The sequence below is a fragment of the Pan troglodytes genome, chromosome 14 (assembly GCF_028858775.2).
Source record: "Pan troglodytes isolate AG18354 chromosome 14, NHGRI_mPanTro3-v2.0_pri, whole genome shotgun sequence".
NCBI classification, from domain to species: domain Eukaryota; kingdom Metazoa; phylum Chordata; class Mammalia; order Primates; family Hominidae; genus Pan; species Pan troglodytes.
The window spans coordinates 9,598,010-9,621,553 of NC_072412.2; positions in this window are offsets into that span (position 1 = coordinate 9,598,010).

The following is a 23,544-nucleotide window of genomic DNA, read 5'->3' on the forward strand; positions in this document are numbered from 1 at the left end:
ATGGAATGGAATGGAGCGGAGTGGAATGAAATGGAATGGAATGGAGTGGAGTGAAATGGAATGGAATGGAATGGAACGTAATTGAATGAAATGGAATGGAATAGAATGGAATTGAATCAATTGGAATGGAACGGAATGGAATGGAATGGCATGGAATGGAATGAAATGGAATGGAGTGGAATGGAATGGAATTGAATCAACCAGAGTGGAATGGAATGGAATGGAATGGAATGGAATGGAATGGAATGGAATGGAATGGAACGGAATGGAATGGAATGGAATGCAATTGAATGGAATTGAATTGAATCAACACTATTGGAATGGAATGGAATAGAATGGCCTGGAATGGAATGGAATTGAATGGAATTGAATAGAATGGAATTGAATCAATCCAAGAGAATTGGAAAGGAATGGAATGGAATGAAATGGAATGGAATGGAATGGAATAGAATGGAATTGAATCAATTGGAATGGAATGGAATGGAATGGAATGGAATGGTATGGAATGGAATGGTATGGAATGGAATGGAATCAACCGGAGTGGAATGGAATGGAATGGAATGGAACACAATGGAATTGAATCAACCCGAGTGTTAGGGCGTGGAATGGAATGCAATGGAATGGAATGCAATGGAATGAAATGGAACAAAGTGAAATGCAGTAGAATGTAATTGAATCAACCCGAGTGTAATGGAATGGAAGAGAAGGGAATGGAATGGAATGGAATGGAGTAGAATGGAAAGGAATGCAATAGAATAGTATGGAATCCACTCTTGCAAAATGGAATGTAATTGAATGGAATGCAATAGAATGGAATGGAATCCACTCGAGTGGAATGGAATGGAATGGAATGGAGTGAAATGCAACGGAATGGAATTGAATCAACCCGAGTGGAAGTGAATGGAATGGAATGGAATGGAATGGAATGGAGAGAAACCGAATAGAATGGGAATGAATCAACCAGAGTGGAATGGAATGGAATGGAATGGAATGGAATGGAATGGAATGGAATAGAATGGAATTGAATCAATCAGAGTGGAATGGAATGGAAAGGAATGGAATGAAATGGAATGGTATAGAATGGAATCAAATGGAATTGAATGGAATGGAATCAACCCTAGTGGAATGGAATTTAACGGAATGGAGTCAACCGGAGTGGAATGGAATGGAATGGAATGGAACACAATGGAATTGAATCAACACGAGTGGAGTGGAATGGAATGGAATAGAGTGAAATGCAGTAGAATGTAATTGAATCAACCCGAGTGGAATGGAATGGAATGGAATGGAATGGATTGGAATGGAAAAGAATGCATTAGAATGGTATGGAATCGACTCTTGCAAAATGGAATGGAATTAAATGGAATGCAGTAGAATGGAATGGAATCCACTCGAGTGGAATAGAATGGAATGGAATGGAGTGAAATGCAATAGAATGGAATTGAATCAGCACGAGTGGAAATGAATGGAATGGAATGGAATGGAATGGAATGGAATGGAATGGAATGGAGTGAAACCCGATAGAATGGAAATGAATCAACCCGAGTGGAATGGAAGGGAATGGAATGGAAAGGAATGGAATGGAATAGAATGGAAGTGAATCAACCCAAGTGGAATGGAATGGAATGGAATTGATTGGAATGAAATAGAAGGGAATTGAATCAAGCCGAGTGGAATGGAATGGAATGGAATGGAATGGAATGGAATGGAATCAACACGAGGGGAAGGTAATGGAATGGAATACAACGGAATGGAATGGAATGGAATGGAATGGAATGGAATGGAATGGAATTAAATGGAATGGAATGGAATGGAATGGAATCAACCCGAGTGGAATGGAACAGAATGGAATGGAATGGAATGGAAAGGAATAGAATGGAATGGAATGGAATGGAATCAACCCGAGTGGAATGGAATGGAAAGGAATGAAAAAGAACAGAATGCAATGGAATGGAAAGGAATCAACCCGAGTGGAATGGAACGGAATGGAATGGTATGGAATGAAAAGAAATGGAGTAAACCCGAATGGAATGGAATGGAATGGAATGGAATGGAATGGAATGGAATGGAATGGAATAAACCCTAGTAGAATGGAATGAAATGGAGTGGAATTGATTGGAATGGAATGAAATGGAATGGAATGGAATGGCATGGTAAAGAATGGAATTGAATCAACTGGAATGGAATGAAATGGCATGAAATGGAATGGAATGGAATGGATTAGAATGGAATGGAATGGAATAGAACGGAATAGAATCAACTGGAACGGAATGGAAAGGAATGTCATGAAAACTACTGGAATGGAATGGAATGGAATAGAATGGAATGGAATCGAATGGCATTTAATCAGTAGGAATGAAATGGAATGGAATGGAATGGAATGGAATGGAATGGAAAGGAATTGAATCAACCCGAGTGGAATAGAATGGGACGGAATGGAATGGAATGGATTGGAATGGAATGGAATGGAAAGGAATTGAATCAACCCGAGTGGAATAGAATGGGACGGAATAGAATGAAATGGGAATGAATGGAATGGAATGGAATGGGATGGAATATAATGAAATGGGAATGAATGGAATGGAATGGAATGGAATGGAATGGAATTGAATCAACCTGACTGGAATTGAGTGGAATTGAATGGTGTAGAATGGAATTGAATAAACCAGAATGGAATGGAATGGAATGGAATGCAATGGAATGCAATGGAATTGAAACAACTCGAATGGAATGGAATGGAATCGAATGTAATATAATGGAAAGGAATGGATTGGAATGGAATGGAATGGAATGGAATTGAATGAACCTGAGTGGAACGGAGTGGAATGGAATGGAATGGAATAGAATGGAATTGAATAAAGCCATGTGGAATGGAATGGAATGAAATGGAAAGGAATGCAGTGGAATAGAATGAAATTGAACCAATTGGAATGGAATGGAATGGAATGGAAAGGAATGAAATGGAATGGTATGGAATGGAATCGAATGGAATTGAATGGAATGGAATCAACCCTAGTGGAATGGAATTTAACGGAATGGAATCAACCGGAGTGGAATGGAATGGAATGGAATGGAACACAATGGAATTGAATCAACCCGAGTGGAATGGAATGGAATGGAATGCAATGGAATGGAATGGAATGGAATAGAGTGAAATGCAGTAGAACGTAATTGAATCAACCCGAGTGGAATGGAATGGAATAGAAGGGAATGGAATGGACTGGAATGGAAAGGAATGCATTAGAATGGTATGGAATCCACCCTTGCAAAATGGAATGGAATTAAATGGAATGCAATAGAATGGAATGGAATCCACTCGAGTGGAATAGAATGGAATGGAATGGAGTGAAATGCAATAGAATGGAATTGAATCAGCACGAGTGGAAATGAATGGAATGGAAAGGAATGGAATGGAATGGAGTGAAACCCAATAGAATGGAAATGAATCAACCTGAGTGGAACGGAATGGAATGGAATGGAATAGAATGCAAGTGAATCAACCAGAGTGGAATGGAATGGAATGGAATGGATTGGAATGAGATAGAATGGAATTGAATCAAACCGAGTGGAATCAAATGAAATGGAATGCAATGGAATGGAATGGAATGGAATGGAATGCATGGAATTCAATCAACCCGAGTGGAATGCAAAGGAATGGAATGGAATGGAATGGAATGGAATGGAATGGAAAGGAATCAACACGAGGGGAATGTAATGGAATGGAATAGAATGGAATGAAATGGAATGGAATGGAATGGAATAGAATGGAATGGAATGGAATGGAATTAAATGGAATGGTATGGAATGGAATGGAATGGAATTAAATGGAATGGAATGGAATGGAATGGAATGGAATGGAATGGAATGGAATGGAATGGAATCAACCCGAGTGGAATGGAAAAGAATGCATTGGAATGTAATGGAAAGGAATAGAATGGAATGGAATGGAGTGGAATCAACCCGAGTGGAGTGGAATGGAAAGGAATGAAAAAGAACGGAATGCAATGAAATGGAAAGGAATCAACCCGAGTGGAGTGGAATGGAATGGAATGGTATGGAATGGAATGAAATGGACTAAACCCGAGTGGAATGGAAAGGAATGGAATGGAATGGAACAGAATGTAATTGAATCAACCCAAATGGAATGGAATGGAATGGAATGGAATGGAATGGAGTGGAATGGAATGGAGTAGAATGCAAATGAAAGAACTGGAATGGAATTGAATGGAATCGAATAGAAGGGAATTGAATCAAGTGGAATGGAATGGAATGGAATGGAAAAAACCTTAGTAGAATGGAATGGAATGAAGTGGAATTGATTGGAATGGAATGGAATTTAATGGAATGGAATAGAATGGAATGGAAAAGAATGGAATTGAATCAACTGGAATGGAATGAAATGGCATGAAATGGAATGGAATGAAACGGAATGAAATGGATTGGAATGGAATAGAACGGAATAGAATCAACTGGAATGGAATGGAATGGAAAGGAATGTAATGGAAACAACTGGAATGGATTTGAACGGAATGGAATAGAATGGAATTTAATCAATAGGAATGGAATAGAATGGAATGGAATTTAATGGAATGGTATGGAAAGGAATTGAATCAACCTGAGTGGAATAGAATGGGATTGAATGGAATTGAATGGGAATGAATGGAATGGAATGGAATGGAATGGAATGGAATGGAATGGAATAGAATGCAATTGAATCAACCCAACTGCAATGGAATGGAATTGAATGGAGTAGAATGGGCTTGAATGAAACCGAGTCGAATGGAATGGAAGGGAATGGAATGCAATGGAATTGAAACAACTGGAATGGAATGGAATGGAATCGAATGGAATGGAATGGATTGGAATGAAATGGAATGGAATTGAATCAACCTGAGTTGAATGGAATGGAATGGAATAGAATGGAATTGAAAAAACCCCAGTGGAATGTAATGAAATGGAATGGAACGGAATGAAATGGAATGGAATGGAATGGAATCGATAGAATGAAATTGAACCAAATGGAAAGGAATGGAATGGAATTTAATGGAAAGGAAAGGAATGGAATGGTATGAAATGGAATCGAATGGAATTGAATCAATCCGAGTGGAGTGGATTGGAATGTAATGTAATGGAATGGAATGGGATGGAATTGTGTCAATCCGAGAGGACTGGAATGGAATGGAATGGAGCGGAGTGGAATGAAATGCAATGGAATGGAGTGGAGTGAAATGGAATGGAATGGAATGGAACGTAATTGAATGAAATGGAATGGAATAGAATGGAATTGAATCAATTGGAATGGAACGGAATGGAATGGAATGGCATGGAATGGAATGAAATGGAATGGAGTGGAATGGAATGGAATTGAATCAACCAGAGTGGAATGGAATGGAATGGAATGGAATGGAATGGAATGGAATGGAACGGAATGGAATGGAATGGAATGCAATTGAATGGAATTGAATTGAATCAACACTATTGGAATGGAATGGAATAGAATGGCCTGGAATGGAATGGAATTGAATGGAATTGAATAGAATGGAATTGAATCAATCCAAGAGAATTGGAAAGGAATGGAATGGAATGAAATGGAATGGAATGGAATGGAATAGAATGGAATTGAATCAATTGGAATGGAATGGAATGGAATGGAATGGAATGGTATGGAATGGAATGGTATGGAATGGAATGGAATCAACCGGAGTGGAATGGAATGGAATGGAATGGAACACAATGGAATTGAATCAACCCGAGTGTTAGGGCGTGGAATGGAATGCAATGGAATGGAATGCAATGGAATGAAATGGAACAAAGTGAAATGCAGTAGAATGTAATTGAATCAACCCGAGTGTAATGGAATGGAAGAGAAGGGAATGGAATGGAATGGAATGGAGTAGAATGGAAAGGAATGCAATAGAATAGTATGGAATCCACTCTTGCAAAATGGAATGTAATTGAATGGAATGCAATAGAATGGAATGGAATCCACTCGAGTGGAATGGAATGGAATGGAATGGAGTGAAATGCAACGGAATGGAATTGAATCAACCCGAGTGGAAGTGAATGGAATGGAATGGAATGGAATGGAATGGAGAGAAACCGAATAGAATGGGAATGAATCAACCAGAGTGGAATGGAATGGAATGGAATGGAATGGAATGGAATGGAATTGAATCAATCAGAGTGGAATGGAATGGAAAGGAATGGAATGAAATGGAATGGTATAGAATGGAATCAAATGGAATTGAATGGAATGGAATCAACCCTAGTGGAATGGAATTTAACGGAATGGAGTCAACCGGAGTGGAATGGAATGGAATGGAATGGAACACAATGGAATTGAATCAACACGAGTGGAGTGGAATGGAATGGAATAGAGTGAAATGCAGTAGAATGTAATTGAATCAACCCGAGTGGAATGGAATGGAATGGAATGGAATGGATTGGAATGGAAAAGAATGCATTAGAATGGTATGGAATCGACTCTTGCAAAATGGAATGGAATTAAATGGAATGCAGTAGAATGGAATGGAATCCACTCGAGTGGAATAGAATGGAATGGAATGGAGTGAAATGCAATAGAATGGAATTGAATCAGCACGAGTGGAAATGAATGGAATGGAATGGAATGGAATGGAATGGAATGGAATGGAATGGAGTGAAACCCGATAGAATGGAAATGAATCAACCCGAGTGGAATGGAAGGGAATGGAATGGAAAGGAATGGAATGGAATAGAATGGAAGTGAATCAACCCAAGTGGAATGGAATGGAATGGAATTGATTGGAATGAAATAGAAGGGAATTGAATCAAGCCGAGTGGAATGGAATGGAATGGAATGGAATGGAATGGAATCAACACGAGGGGAAGGTAATGGAATGGAATACAACGGAATGGAATGGAATGGAATGGAATGGAATGGAATGGAATGGAATTAAATGGAATGGAATGGAATGGAATGGAATCAACCCGAGTGGAATGGAACAGAATGGAATGGAATGGAATGGAAAGGAATAGAATGGAATGGAATGGAATGGAATCAACCCGAGTGGAATGGAATGGAAAGGAATGAAAAAGAACAGAATGCAATGGAATGGAAAGGAATCAACCCGAGTGGAATGGAACGGAATGGAATGGTATGGAATGAAAAGAAATGGAGTAAACCCGAATGGAATGGAATGGAATGGAATGGAATGGAATGGAATGGAATAAACCCTAGTAGAATGGAATGAAATGGAGTGGAATTGATTGGAATGGAATGAAATGGAATGGAATGGAATGGCATGGTAAAGAATGGAATTGAATCAACTGGAATGGAATGAAATGGCATGAAATGGAATGGAATGGAATGGATTAGAATGGAATGGAATGGAATAGAATGGAATAGAATCAACTGGAGTGGAATGGAATGGAATGGAAAGGAATGTAATGAAAACAACTGGAATGGAATAGAATGGAATGGAATAGAGTGGAATTTAATCGATAGGAATGGAATAGAATGGAATGGAATTTAATGGAATGGAATGGAAAGGAATTGAATCAACCTGAATGGAACAGAATGGGATTGAATGGAATTGAATGGGAATGAATGGAATGGAATGGAATAGAATGCAATTGAATCAACCAGAATGGAATGGAATGGAATTGAATGGAGTAGAATGTACTTGAATGAACCCGAGTCGAATGGAATGAAATGGAATGGAATGCAATGGAATTGAAACAACTGGAATGGAATGGAATGGAATCTAATGTAATGGAATGGATTGGAATGGAATGGAATGGAATTGAATCAACCTGAGTTGAATAGAATGGAATGGAATGGAATGGAATGGAATGGAATGGAATGGAATTGAATAAACCCGAGTGGAATGTAATGTTTTGGAATGGAATGGAATGAAATGGAATGGAATGGAATGGAATGGAATGGAATGGAATGGAATGGAATGCAATGGAATGGAACGGAAAGGAATGGAATGGTACGGAATGGAATCGACTGGAATTGAATCAACCCGATTGGAGTGGATTGGAATGTAATGTAATGGAATGGAATGAGATGGAATTGAATAAATCCGAGTGGAATGGAATGGAATGGAATGGAGTGGAGTGGAATGAAATGGAATGGAACGGAACGTAATTGAATGAAATGGAATGGAATAGAATGGAATTGAATCAATTGGAATGGAACGGAACGGAATGGAATGGCATGGAATGGAATGAAATGGAATGGAGTGGAATGGAATGGAATTGAATCAACCAGAGTGGAATGAAATGGAATGGAATTGAATGGAATGGAATGGAATGGAATCAGAACTAGTGGAATGGAATGGAATGGAAAGGAATTGAGTGGAATTGAAAAGAATGGCATTGAATCAATCCAAGAGGAATGGAATGGAATGGAATGGAATGGAATAGAATGGAATTGAATCAATTGGAATGGAATGGAATGGAATGGAATGGAAAGGAATGGTATGGAATGGAATGGAATCAATCGGAGTGGAATGGAATGGAATGGAGTGAAATGCAACAGAATGGAATTGAATCAACCCGAGTGGAAATGAATGGAATGGAATGGAATGGAATGGAATGAAATGGAATAGAATGGAATTGAATCAATCAGAGTGGAATGAAATTGAATGAAATGGAATGGAATGGAATGAAATGGAATGAAATCGAATGCTATGGAATGGAATTGAATGGAATTGAATGGAATGGAATCAACCCTAGTGGAATGGAATTTAACGGAATGGAATCAACCGGAGTGGAATGGAATGGAATGAAATGGAATGGAATGGAATGGAACACAAGGGAATTGAATCAACCCGAGTGTAATGGAATGGAAGGGAATGGAATGGAATGGAATGGAATGGAATGGAATGGAATAGAGTGAAATGCAGTAGAATGTAATTGAATCAACCCGAGTGGAAAGGAATGGAATAGAAGGCAATGGAATGGTTTGGAATGGAAAGGAATGTATTAGAATGGTATGGAATGCACTCCTGCAAAATGGAATGGAATTAAATGCAATGCAATAGAATGGAATGGAATCCACTCGAGTGGAATAGAACGGAATGGAATGGAGTGAAATGCAATAGACTGGAATTGAATCAGCACGAGTGGAAATGAATGGAATGGAATGGAATGGAATGGAATGGAGTGAAACCCAACAGAATGGAAATGAATCAACACGAGTGGAATGGAATGAAATGGAATAGAATGGAATGGAATGGAATAGAAAGGAAGTGAATCAACCCGAGTGGAATGGAATGGAATGGAATGGATTGGAATGAAATAGAATGGAATTGAATCAACCCGAGTGGAATGGAATGAAATGGAATGGAATGGAATGGTATGGAATGGAATGGAATGGAATGGAATGGAATGGAATAAAATGCAGGGAATTCAATCAACCCGAGTGGAATGGAAAGAATGGAATAGAATGGAATAGAATGGAACGGAATCACCACGAGTGGAATGTAATGGAATGGCATAGAACGGAATGGAATGGAATGGAATGGAATGGAATGAAATGGAGTGAAACCCAATAGAATGGAAAGGAATCAACCCGAGTGGAATGGAATGGAATGGAATGGAATAGAATGGAAGTGAATCATCCCGAGTGGAATGGAATGGAAAGCAATGGATTGGAATGCAATAGAATGGAATTGAATCAACCCGAGTGGAATGGAATGAAATGGAATGGAATGGAACGGAATGGAATGGAATGGAATGGAATGCAGGGAATTCAATCAACTCGAGCGGAATGGAAAGGAATGGAATAGAATGCAATGGAATGGAATGGAATCAACACGAGTGGAATGTAATGGAATGAAATAGAATGGAATGGAATGGAATGGAATGGATTGAAATGGAATGGAATCAACCCGAGTGGAAGGGAACAGAATGTAATGGAATGGAATGGAAAGGAATAGAATGGAATGGAATCAACCTGAGTGGAATGGAATGGAAAGGAATGAAAAAGAACGGAATGCAATGGAATGGAAAGGAATCAACCCGAGTGGAGTGGAATGGAATGGTATGGAATGGAATGAAATGGAGTGAACCAGAGTGGAATGGAATGGAATGGAATGGAATGGAATGGAATGGAATCTACCATAGTGGAATGGAATGGAATGGAATGGAATGGAATGGAATAGAATGGAATTGAATCAACTGAAATGGAATGGAATGAAGTGGAATGGAATCAACCAGAGTGGAATGGAGTGGGATGGAATGGAATTGAATGGAATTGAATGGAATGGAATGGAATCAACCTGAGTGGAATGGATTGGAATGGAATGGAATGGAGTGATGTGGAGTGGAATGGAATGGATTGTAATGGAATGGAAGGAAACGGAATGGAATGGTGTGGAATGGAATGGAATAGAATGAAATTGAATCAACCCGAGTGGCATGGAATGGAATGGAATGGAGTGGAACTGAATGGAACGGAATGGAAAGGAATAGAATGGAATTGAAACAACCCGATGGAATGTAATAGAACGGAATAGAATAGAATGGAATGAAATGGAGGGGAATGGAATTGAATGGAATGGAATGGAATTGAATCTACCTGAGTGGAAGGGAATGAAATGGAATGGAATGGAATGGAAAAAATGGAATGGAATGGAACAGAATGGAATTGAATAAACCCGAATGGAATGGGATGGAATGAAATGGAATGGAATGGAATGGAATAGAATGAAATTGAACCAATTGAATGGAATGGAATGGTATGGTATGGTATGGAATGGAATAGAATGGAATTGAATCAATACGAGCGGAGTGGTTTGGAATGGAATGGAATGGAATGTAATGGAATGGGATGGAATTGAATCAATCCGAGTGCAATGGAATGGAGTGGACGGGAATGAAATGGAATGGAATGGAATGGAGTGGAGTGGAATGGAATGGAACGGAACAGAATGGAGTGGAATGGAAAGGAATGGAATGGAATGGAGTGGAAGGGAATGGAATTGAATCAACCAGAGTGGTATGGAATGGAATGGAATGGAATGGAATGGAATTGACTGGAAACGAATGGAGTGGAATGGAATGGAATCGAATTGAATCAACACTAGTTGAATGGAATGGAATGGAATGGAATGGAATTGAATGAACCCGAATGGAATGGAATGGAATGGAATGGAATGGAATGGAATGGAATGGAATGGAATGGAATAGAATGGAATTGAATCAACCGCAGTGGAATGGAATGGAATGGAATGAAATGGAATGGAATGGAATGGAATGGCATGGATTGGAATGGAATGGAAAGGAATGCAATAGAATTCAATCAACCGAAGTGCAATGGAAAGGAATGGAATAGAATGGAATGGAATGGAATGGAATGGAACGGAATGAAATGGAATGGAATGGAATGCAACGGAATGGAATGAAATGGAATGGATTGGAATGGAATGAAATGGAATGCAATGGAATGGAATGAAATGGAATGGGATGCAATGCAATGGAATGGAATGAAATGGAATGGAATGGAATGAAATGGAATGGGATGGAATGCAATGGAATGGAATGAAATGGAATGGAATGGAATGAAATGGAATGGAATGGAATGAAATGGAATGCAATGGAATGGAATGGAATGAAATGGAATGGAATGGAATGGAATGAAATGGAATGGGATGGAATGCAATGGAATGGAATGGAATGGAATGGAATAGAATGGAATTGAATAAACCCGAGTGGAATGGCATGGAATGAAATGGAATGAAATGGAATGGAATGGAATGGAATAGAATGAAATTGAACCAATTGAATGGAATGGAATGGAATGGAATGGAATGGTATCGTATGGAATGGAATAGAATGGAATTGAATCAATAGGAGCGGAGTGGAATGGAATGGAAAGGAATGTAATGGAATGGGATGGAATTTAATCAATCTGAGTGCAATGGAATGGAGTGGAAGGGAATGAAATGGAATGGAATGGATTGGAGTGGAGTGGAATGGAATGGAATGGAATGGAATGGAATAGAATGGAATTGAATCAACCGCAGTGGAATGGAATGGAATGGAATGGAATGGAATGGAATGGAATGGCATGGATTGGAATGGAATGGAAAGGAATGCAATAGAATTCAATCAACCGAAGTGCAATGGAAAGGAATGGAATAGAATGGAATGGAATGGAATGGAATGGAACGGAATGAAATGGAATGGAATGGAATGCAACGGAATGGAATGAAATGGAATGGATTGGAATGGAATGAAATGGAATGCAATGGAATGGAATGAAATGGAATGGGATGCAATGCAATGGAATGGAATGAAATGGAATGGAATGGAACGAAATGGAATGGGATGGAATGCAATGGAATGGAATGAAATGGAATGGAATGGAATGAAATGGAATGGAATGGAATGAAATGGAATGGAATGGAATGAAATGGAATGCAATGGAATGGAATGGAATGGAATGGAATGAAATGGAATGGGATGGAATGCAATGGAATGGAATGGAATGGAATGGAATGGAATGGAATAGAATGGAATTGAATAAACCCGAGTGGAATGGCATGGAATGAAATGGAATGAAATGGAATGGAATGGAATGGAATAGAATGAAATTGAACCAATTGAATGGAATGGAATGGAATGGAATGGAATGGTATCGTATGGAATGGAATAGAATGGAATTGAATCAATAGGAGCGGAGTGGAATGGAATGGAAAGGAATGTAATGGAATGGGATGGAATTTAATCAATCTGAGTGCAATGGAATGGAGTGGACGGGAATGAAATGGAATGGAATGGATTGGAGTGGAGTGGAATGGAATGGAATGGAATGGAATGGAATAGAATACAATGGAATTGAATCAACTGGAATGGAATGGAATGGAATGGAATGGAAGGGAATGGAGTGGAATGGAATGGAATTGAATCAACCCGAGTGGTATGGAATGGAATGGAATGGAATGGAATGGAATGGAATGAAATGGAATTGAATCGACTGGAAAGGAATGGAATGGAATGGAATGGAATGAACCCGAATGGAATGGAATGGAATGGAGTGGAGTGGAATGCAATGGAATGGAATGGAATGGAATAGAATGGAATTGAATCAACCCCAGTGGAATGGAATGGAATGGAACGGAATGGAATGGAATGGAATGGAATGGATTGGAATGGAATGGAAAGGAATGCAATAGAATTCAATCAACCAAAGTGGAATGGAAAGGAATGGAATAGAATGGAATGGAATGGAATGGAATCAACCCGAGGAGAATGTTTGGAATGGAATGGAATGGAAAGGAATGGAATGCAATGGAATGGAATGGAATGGAATGAAATGGAATGGAATGCAATGGAATGGAATGAAATGGAATGAAATGGAATGGAATGGGATGGAATGAAATGGAATGGGATGGAATGCAATGGAATGGAATGGAATGGAATGAAATGGAACGGAATGGAATAGAATGGAATGGAATGGAATGGAATGGAATGAAATGGAATGAAATGGAATGGAATGGAATGAAATGGAATGGAATGGAATGGAAAGGAATGAAATGGAATGGAATGGAATGGAATGGAATGAAATGGAATGGAATGGAATGGAAGGAAATGGAATGGAATGGAATGAAATGGAATGAAATGGAATGGAATGGAATGGAATGGAATGGAATGGAATGGAATGAAATGGAATGGAATGGAATGGAATGGAATGGAATGGAATGGAATGGAATGGAATAGAATGGAGTGAAATGGAATGGAATGGAATGAAATGGAATGGAATGGAATGAAATGGAATGGAATGAAATGGAGTGGAATGGAATGGCATGGAATGGAATGGAATGGAATGGAATGGAATGGAATAGTATAGAATTGAGTCAACCCAAGTGGAATGGAATGGAATCGAACATAATGTAATGGAATGGAATGAAATGGAATGGAATGGAATAGAATGGAATGGAATCATCCCAAGTGGAATAGATTGGAATGGAATGGATTGGAATGGAATGGAGTGGAATGGAATGGGATGGAATGGAATGGAATAAAATGGAATTGAATCCACTGGAATGGACTGGAATGGAATGGAATGGAATTGAATCAACCCGAGCGGAATGGAATGGAATAGAATGGAATGGAATGGAATGGAATGGAATGGAATGGAATGGAATGAAATGGAATGGAATGGAATAGAAAGGTATTGAAGTAACCTGAGTGAAATGGAATGGAATGGAATGGAATGGAATGGAATGGAATGGAAAGGAATAGAATGGAATGGAATGGAATGGAATCAACCCGAGTGGAATGGAATGGAAAGGGATGGAATAGATCGGAATGGAATGGAATGGAAAGGAATAAACCCAAGTGGAGTGGAATGGACTGCAGTGGTATGGAATGGAATGGAATGGAATGGAATAAACCCGAGTGGAATGGAATGGAATGGAATAGAATGGAATGGAATGGAATGGAACAGAATGTCATTGAATCAACCCGAATGGAATGGAATGGAATGGAATGGAATGGAATGGAACGGAATGGAGTAGAATGGAAATGAATGAACTGGAATGGAATTGAATGGAATTGAATAGAATGGAATTGAATGAATTGGAATGGAATGGAATGGAATAGAATGGATTGGAATGGAATGGAATGGAATCGGATAAACTCGAGTAGAATGGAATGGAATGGAGTGGAATTGATTGGAATGGAATGGCATGGAATGGAATGGGAAAGAATGGAATTGAATCAACTGGAATGGAATGGAATGGGATGAGATGGAATGGCATGGAATGGAATGGAATAGAACGGAATAGAATCAACTGGCATGGAATGGAATGGAATGGAATGCAATGGAAAGAAATGTAATGGAAACAACTGGAATTGAATGGAATTTAATCAATAAGAATGGAATGGAACGAAATGGAATGGAATGGAAAGTAATTGAATCAACCGGAGTGGAATAGAATGGGATGGAATTGAATGGAATGGTAATGAATTGAATGGAATGGAATAGAATGGAATTGAGTCAACCTGACTGGAATGGAATGGAAATGAATGGAGTAGACTGGAATTGAATCAACCCGAGTGTAATGGAATGGAATGCAATGGAATTGAAACAACTGGAATGGAATGGAATGGAATCGAATGTAATGTAATGGAAAGGAATGGATTGGAATGGAATGGAATGGAATGGAATGGAATCAACCTGAGTGGAACGGAATGGAATGGAATAGAATGGAATTGAATAAACCCAAGTGGAATGGAATGGAATGAAATGGTTGGAATGCAATGGAATAGAATGAAATTGTACCAATTGGAATGGAATGGAATGGAATGGAATGGAATGGAATGGAATGAAATGGAATGGAATGGAATGAAATGGAATGGTATGGAATGCAATCAAATGTAATTGAATGGAATGGAATCAACCCTAGTGGAATGGAGTGGAACGGAATGGAATTAACCGGAATGGAATGGAATGGAGTGGAATGGAATGGAATGGAATGGAATGGAACACAATGGAATTGAATCAACCCGAGTGTAATGGAATGGAAGGGAATGGAATGGAATGGGAGTGAAATGCAGTAGAATGTAATTGAATTAACCGGAGTGTAATGGAATGGAATAGAAGGGAATGGAATGGAATGGAATGGAATGGAATGGAATGGAATGGAATGCATTAGAATGTTATGGAATCCACTCTTTCAAAATGGAATGGAATTGAATGGAATGCAATAGAATGGAATGGAATCCACTCGAGTGGAATGGAATGGAATGGAATGGAGTGAAATGCAATAGAATGGAATTGAATCAACCCGAGTGGAAATGAATGGAAAGGAATGGAATGGAGTGAAACCCAATAGAATGGAAATGAATCAACCCCAGTGGAATGGAATGGAATGGAATGGAATGGATTGGAATGGAAAGGAATAGAATGGAATTGAATCAACCCGAGTGGAATGGAATGAAATGGAATGGAATGGAATGAAATGGAAAGGGATGGAATTGAATCAACTGGAATGGAATGGAATGGAATCAACCAGAGTGGAATGGAATTGAATAGAATTTAAATGGAATGGAATGGAATGGAATAGAACAGAATTGAATCAACTGAAATGGAATGGAATGGAATGCAATGGAATTGAATTAACCGGAGTGGAATGGAGTGGAATGGAATGGGATGGAATGGAATTGAATGGAATTGAATGGAATGGAATCAACCTGAGTGGAATGGATTGGAATGGAATGGAATGGAGTGATGTGGAGTTGAATGTAATGGAGTGGAGAAGAATGGATTGGTTTGGAGTGGTTTGGAGTGGACTACATTGGAATGGAGTGGAAAGGAGTGTAATGGAGTGGAGAGGAGTTGAGTGGATTGGAGTGGAATGGAGTGTCATGGAGTGGAGTGGATTGGAGTGGAGTGGAATAGAGTGGAGAGGAGTGTAATGGAGTGGAGTCGAGCGGAATAGAGTGGAAAGGAATGGAGTGGAACGGAATGGAATGGAGTGGAACGGAATTGAATGGAGTGGAATCAAATGGAATGGAAGGAAATGGAGTGAAATGGAGTGGAGTGTAGTGGAATGGGATGGAATGGAGTAGAATAGAATGGAATGCAGTGGTGTGAAACAGTGGAATTGAGTGGAGAGTAGTGGAATGGAATGGAGAGGAGAGGAGTGGAGTGGAGTGGAATATAGTGTAATAGAGGAGAAAGGAATGGAATGGAGTGCAGTGGAATGGAATGGAGTGGAATGGAATGGAATGGAGTGCAATCGAGTTGAATGGAGTGGAATGGAGTGGAGTGTAGTGGAATATAATATAAAGTAGTGGAAAGGAGTGGAATGGAGTGGAGAAGAATGGAATGGAATGGGGTGCAATGGAGTGGAATGGAATGGAGTGAAGTGGAGTGGAATGGAATTGAATGGAGTGGAATAGAATGGAATGGAATGGAGTGGACTGGAGTGGAATGGTGTGGAGTGGTGTGGAATGGAGTGGAGTGGAATGGAGTGGAATTGGGTGGAGTGGAATGGAATGGGTTAGAGTGGAATGGAATGGACAGGAATGGAATGGAACGTTGTGGAGTTGAATGGAGTGGAGTGGAATGGAATGCAGTGGATTGGAATGGAATGGAACTGAAAGGAATGGAATGGAGTGGAATGGAATGGGAAGGAGTGGAGTAGAATGGAGTGGAGTGGAATGAAATGGAATGGAGTGGAATGGAATGCTGTTGAATAGAATTGAATTGAGTGGCATGGAGTGGAATGGAGTGTAGTGGTGTGGAATGTAATGGAGTGTACTGGAATACAATGGAATTGATTGGACTGGAATGCAGTGGAATGGCGTGGAGTGGAGTGGAGTTGAGTGGATTGGAATGGAATGGAATGCAGTGGGATGGAATGGAATGGACGGGAATGGAATGGAGTGGAGTGGCATGGAGTAGAATGGTTTGTAGTGGACTGGAGTGGAATGGAGTGGGATGGAAAGGAATGGAGTGGATTCGAATTGACTGGAGTGGAGTGGAGCACAGTGGAATGGAGTGTAGTGGAATGTAGTGGAGTGTAGTGGAATGTAGTTGAGTGCAGTGGAATGGAGTGGAGTGGAGTGGAATGGAATTGACTGGCGTGGAGTTGAAAGGAGTGGAGTGGAATGGAATGAAATGGAGTGGAGTGGAATGCAGTGGATTGGAGTGGAATGGATTTCAGTGGAGTGTAATGGAGTGGAGAGGAGTGGAATGGAGTGTAGTGTAGTGGAGTGCAGGAGAAGTAAGTGGACTGGAATGGAGTGGAGTGGAGTGGAATGGAAAGAAGTAGAGTGGCGTTTAATGGAGTGGAGTGGAGTGAAAAGGAATGGAGTGGACTGGAATGGAGTAGATTGGAGTGGAATGGAGTGGAGTGAGAGTAATGGAGTGGAGAGTAATGGAGTGGAGAGGAGTGGAATGGAGTGGAGTCGAGTGGAGTGGAGTGGAATGGATTGGAGTGGAATAGAATGGAATAGAATAGACTGAAGTGGAGTGGAAGGAATGGAATGGAATGCCAGGGAATGGAATGGAATGCCATGGAATGGAATGGAATGCCATGGAATGGAATGGAATGCCATGGAATGGAATGGAATGGAGTTCAATGGACTGGAGTGGAATGGAATGGAAAGAAATGGCAGGGAATGGAATGGAATGGAGTGTAGGGCAGTGGAGTGGATTAGAATGGAGAGGAATGAAATGGAGTGGAAAGGAGTAGAAAGTAGAGGAGTGGAATAGAATGTAGTGGAGTGTAATAGAAAGCAGTGGGATGGAATGGAATGGAATGGAGTGGAGTGGAATGGAGGGCAGTGGAATGGAGTGGAGTGGAGTGTAATGGATTGGAGTGGAATGGACTGGAATGGAATAGAGTAGAATGAAATTGAGTGGAGAGGAATGGAGTGGAGTGGAATGGAAAGGAGTTAAGTGGAGTGGAATGGAGTGGAGTGGAATGGAGTGGAGTGCAGTGGAGTGGTGTGGAATTGAAAGGAGTGGAGTAGAGTGCAATGGAATTTAATGGAGTGGAATGGAATAGAGTGGGGTGGATTGGAATGGTGTGGAATGGAATGGATTGGAATGGAATGGAATAGAGTGGAGTGCAGTGGAGTGGAGATGAGTGGAATATGGTTGAGGGGAGTGGAGTGGACCGGAGTGGAATGGAATGTAGTGGAATGGAGTGGAGTGAAGTGGAGTGGAATGGAATGGAAAGCAGTGGAATGGAATGGAAATCAGTGGAATGGAATGGAATGGAGTGGAATTGAGTGGAGTGGAATTAAATGGGTTAGAGTGGAATGGAATGAACAGGAATGTAATGGAATGTTGTGGAGTTGAATGAAGTGGAGTGGAATGGAGTGGAGTGTAATGGAACGGAATGGAGTGGAATGGAATGGATTGTTATGGAGTGGAGTGGAATGGAAAGGAATGGAATGGAATGGATTGGAGTGGACTGGAGTGGATTGGAATAGAATGGAATGCAATGGAGTGGACTGTAGTAGATTGGAGAGGCATGGTGTGGAATGGAATAGAGTGGAATGGAATGGCCTGAGATGGAATGGAATGGAGTGGGGTGAAGTGGAGTGGAATGGAGTGGAATAGAGTGGAGGGGAATAGAATGGAGTGGAGTGGAGTGGAAAGGAGTGGAGTGGAGTGGGCTGCTGTGGAATGGAGTGGAGTGGAGTGAAATGGAATAGAATGTAGTGGAATGGAATGGAGTGGATTGGATTGGAATAGAGTGGAATGGAATGGATTGGAATGGAATGGAATAGAGTGGTGTGTAGTGGAGTGGAGAGGAGTGGAATGGAGTTGAGTGGAGTGGACTGCAGTGGAATGGAATGGATTGGAATGGAGTGGATTGGAATGGATTGGAATCAAATGGAAAGGAGTGGAGTGGAGGGGAATGGAGTGGAGTGGAGTGGAATGGATTGGAATGGAATGGAGTTGAATGGATTGGAATGGAGTTGAGTGGAATAGAATGCAGTGGAATGGAATGGAATGGAAGGGAGTGGAATGGAGTGGAGTGGAATGGAATGCAGTGGAATGGAATTGAATGGAGTGGCATCGAGTGGAATGGAGTGTAGTGGTTTGGAATGTAATGGAGTTGATTGGAATGCAATGGAATTGACAGGAGTGAAATGGAGTGGAATGGGGTGGAGTGGAGTTGAGTGGATTGGAATGGAATGGAATGCAGTGAGATGGAATGGAATGGATTGGGATCGAATGGAGTAGAGGGGCATGGAGTAGAATGGTGTGTATTGGAATGGAGTGGAGTGGAGGTAGACGCAAAGGAATGGATTGGATTGGAATTGACTGGAGTGGAATGAAGCAGAGTGGAATGGAGTGTAGTGGTATGGAGTGGAGTGCAGTGGAATGGAGTGGAGTGGAGTGGAATGGAATGGAGTGGATTGGGGTTGAAAGGAGTGGAGTGGAGTTGAATGTAATGGAGTGGAGTGGAATGGAGTGGATTGGAGTGGAATGGGTTTTAGTGGAGTGGAATGGAGTGGAGTGGAATGGAGTGCAGTAGAAAGAAGTGGAGTGGAATGGAAAGTAGTAGAGTGGAGTTGAATGGAGTGGAGTGGAGTAAAATGGAATGGAGTAGATATGAGTGGAATGGAGTGGAGTGGGAGGAATGGAGTGGACAGGAGTGGAATGGAGTGGAGTCGAATGGAGTGTAGCTGAATGGAGTGGAGTTATTGGAGCAGAATGGATTGGAGTGGAGTGGAATGGAATGGAAAGGAATGCAGTGGAATGGAAAGGAAAGGAATAGAAAGGAAAGGAATAGAAAGGAATGGAGTGGTGTGGAATGGAGTAGAATTGAATGGAGTGGAGTGGAATGCAGTAGAGTGGAGACGACTGGAATTGAATGGAGTTTAATGGAGTGGAATGGAGTGGAGCGAAATGGAATAGAGTTGAGTGGAATGTAACGTCCTGGAGTGGAATGGAGTGGAGTTGAATGGAGTGGAATGAAATGAAATGGAGTTGAATGGAATTGAATGGAATGGAGAGGAGTGGAGTGGAGTGGAGAGTAGTGGAGTGTTGTGGAGTGGGGTTAAATAGAATGGAGTGGAACAGAGTGGAATGGAGTGGAGGGGAATGGAATGGATTAGTGTGGGCTGGAATGGACTAGAAAGGAATGGAATTTAATGGAATGGAGTGGAGTGTAGTGGAGTGGAGAGTAGTGGAGTGTTGTGGAGTGGGGTTAAATAGAAGGGAGTGGAATAGAGTGGAAAGGAGTGGAGGGGAATGGAATTTATTAGAGTGGGCTGGAATGGACTAGAAAGGAATGGAATGGAATGGAATGGATTTGAATGGATTGAAATGGAATGGAATGGAATGGAATGGAACGGAGTAGAGTTGAATGGAGTGGAGTGTAATGAAATTGAGTGGAGTGGAATGGAGTGGAGTGGAATGGAGGGGATTGGAGTGGTTTGGAGTGGAGTGGAGTGGAATGGAGTGGAGAGGAGTGTAAAGGAGTGGATTGGAGTGGAGTTGAGTGGAGTGGAGTGGAATGGAGTGTCATGGAGTGGAGTGGATTGGAGTGGATTGGAGTGAAGTGGAATGGAGTAGAGAGGACTGTAATGGAGTGGAATGGAGTGGAGAGGAGTGTAATGGAGTGGTATGGAACGCAATAAAGTGGAAAGGATTGGAGTGGAATGGAATGGAATGGAGTGGAATCACATGGAATGGAAGGGAATGGAGTGGAATGGAATGGAATGCAGTGGTGTGTAATAGTGGAATTGAGTGGAGAGTAGTGGAAAGCAATGGAGTGGAGTGGAGAGGAGTGGAGTGGAATATAACATAATTGAGTAGAAAGGAGTGGAATGGAGTGGAGTGGAATGGAATGGAGTGGAATGGAATGGAATGGAGTGCAATGGAGTGGAATGGAATGGAATGGAGTGCAATGGATTGGAATGGAGTGGAATGGAGTGGAGTGGAGTGGAATATAATATAATGCAGTGGAAAGGAGTGGAATGGAGTGGAGTGGAATGGAATGGAATGCAGTGGAATGGAGTGTAATGGAGTGGAATGGAATGGAGTGGAATGGAATGGAGTGGACAGGAGTGGAATGGTGTGGTGTGGAGTGGAACTGAATCGAGTGGAATGGAGTGTAATTGAGTGGAGTGGAATGGAATGGAGTAGTGTGGAATGGAATGGACAGGAATGGAATGGAATGGAATGTCGTGGAGTTGAATGGAGTGGAGTGGAATGGAGTGGCATGGGGTAAAGTTTAATGGTATGGAATGGAATGGAATGGAATGGAATGCAGTGGAATGGAATGGAATGGAATCGAATGGAATGGAGTGGAGTGGATTGGAGTGGAGTGGAGTGGAGCAGAATGCAATGGAGTGGAGTAGAGTGCATTGGAGTGGCATGGAGTGGAATGGAAAGGAGTTGAGAGGAATGGAGTGGAATGGAATAGAGTGGAATGGCATGGAATGGCCTGGGTTGAAATAGATTGGAGTGGAGAGGAGTGGAATGGAGTGGAATGGAGTGGATTGGAGTGGAGTGGAGTGGAGTGGTGTGGAATGGAGTGGAGTGGAGTGGAGTGAAATGGAATTGAATGGAGTGGAATGGAATGGAGTGGAGTGTATTGGAATAGAGTGGAATGGAATGGATTGAAATGGAATGGAATGGAGTGGTGTGTGTTGGAGTGGCGAGGAGTGGAATGGAGTTGAGTGGAGTGGAGTTGACTGGAGTGGAATGGAATGGAGTGGAATAGAATGGAATGGAATAATTTGGAGTGGAGTGGAATGGAATGAAGTGGAGTGGAACGGAATGGAGCGGAATGGAAGGGAATGTAATGGAATTTTGTCTAGTGGATTGGAATAGAATTGAATGGAATGGAATGGAATGGAGTGGAATGAAATGGAATGCCATGGAATTCAATGGCGTGGAATGAAGTGGCGTGGAACGGAATGGAAAGCAATGGCATGGAATAGAATGGAATGGAATGGACGGCAGTGGAGTGGAGTGGAATGAAAGGAGTGGAATGGATTGGTAAAAAGGGTAGTGGAATAGAATGTAGTGGAGTGCAATGGAATGCAGTGGAACGTAAAGGAATGGAATGGAATGGGGTGGAATGGATTGTAGTGAAATGGAGTGCAGTGGAGTGGAATGGAATGGAGTGAAAGGGAGTGGAATGGAATGGAGGGGAATGGAGTGGAATGGAGTGGAGTGGAATGGAAAGGAATGGTGTGGAATGGAATGGAATGGAATTGAATGGAGTGGAATGGAATGCAGTGGTGTGTAATGGAGTGGAATTGAGTGGAGTGTAGTGGAATGGAATGGAGTGGAGTGGAGTGGAATGGAATATATTGGAGTGGGAAGGAGTGGAATGGATTGCAGTGGAATTGAATGGAGTGGAATGGAATGGAATGGAGTGGAATAGAGTGTAATGGAGGGGAGTGGAATGGAATGGAATGGAATGGAATGGAATGGAGTGGAGTGGTGTGGTGTGGATTGGAACTGAATCGAGTGGAATGGAGTGTAATTGAGTGTAGTGGAATGGAATGGAGTAGTGTGGAATGGAGTGGACAGTAATGGAATGGAATGGAATGTCGTGGAGTTGAATGGAGTGGAGTGGAATGGAGTGGCATGGGGTGAAAAGTAATGGTATGGAATGGAGTGGAATGGAATGTAATGGAATGGAGTGGAATGGAATGGAATGGAATGGAGTGGAATGGAATCAAATGGAATGGAGTGGAGTGGAGTGGAGTGGAGTGGACTGGAGCGGAATGCAATGGAATGGAGTAGAGTGGATTGGAGTGGCGTGGAGTGGAATGCAATGGAGTCGAGAGGAATGGAGTGGAATGGAATAGAGTGGAATAGAATGGAATGGCCTGGGTTGGAATGGATTGGAGTGGAGCGCAGTGGAGTGGAATGGAGTAGAGTGGAGTGTATTGGAGTGGAGTGGTGTGGAATGGAGTGGAGTGGAGTGGTGTGGAACGGAGTGGAGTGGAGTGAAATGGAATTGAATGGAGTGGAATGGAATGGAGTGGAGTGTATTGGAATAGAATGGAATGGATTGGAATGGAATGGAATGGATTGGAATGGAATGGAATGGAGTG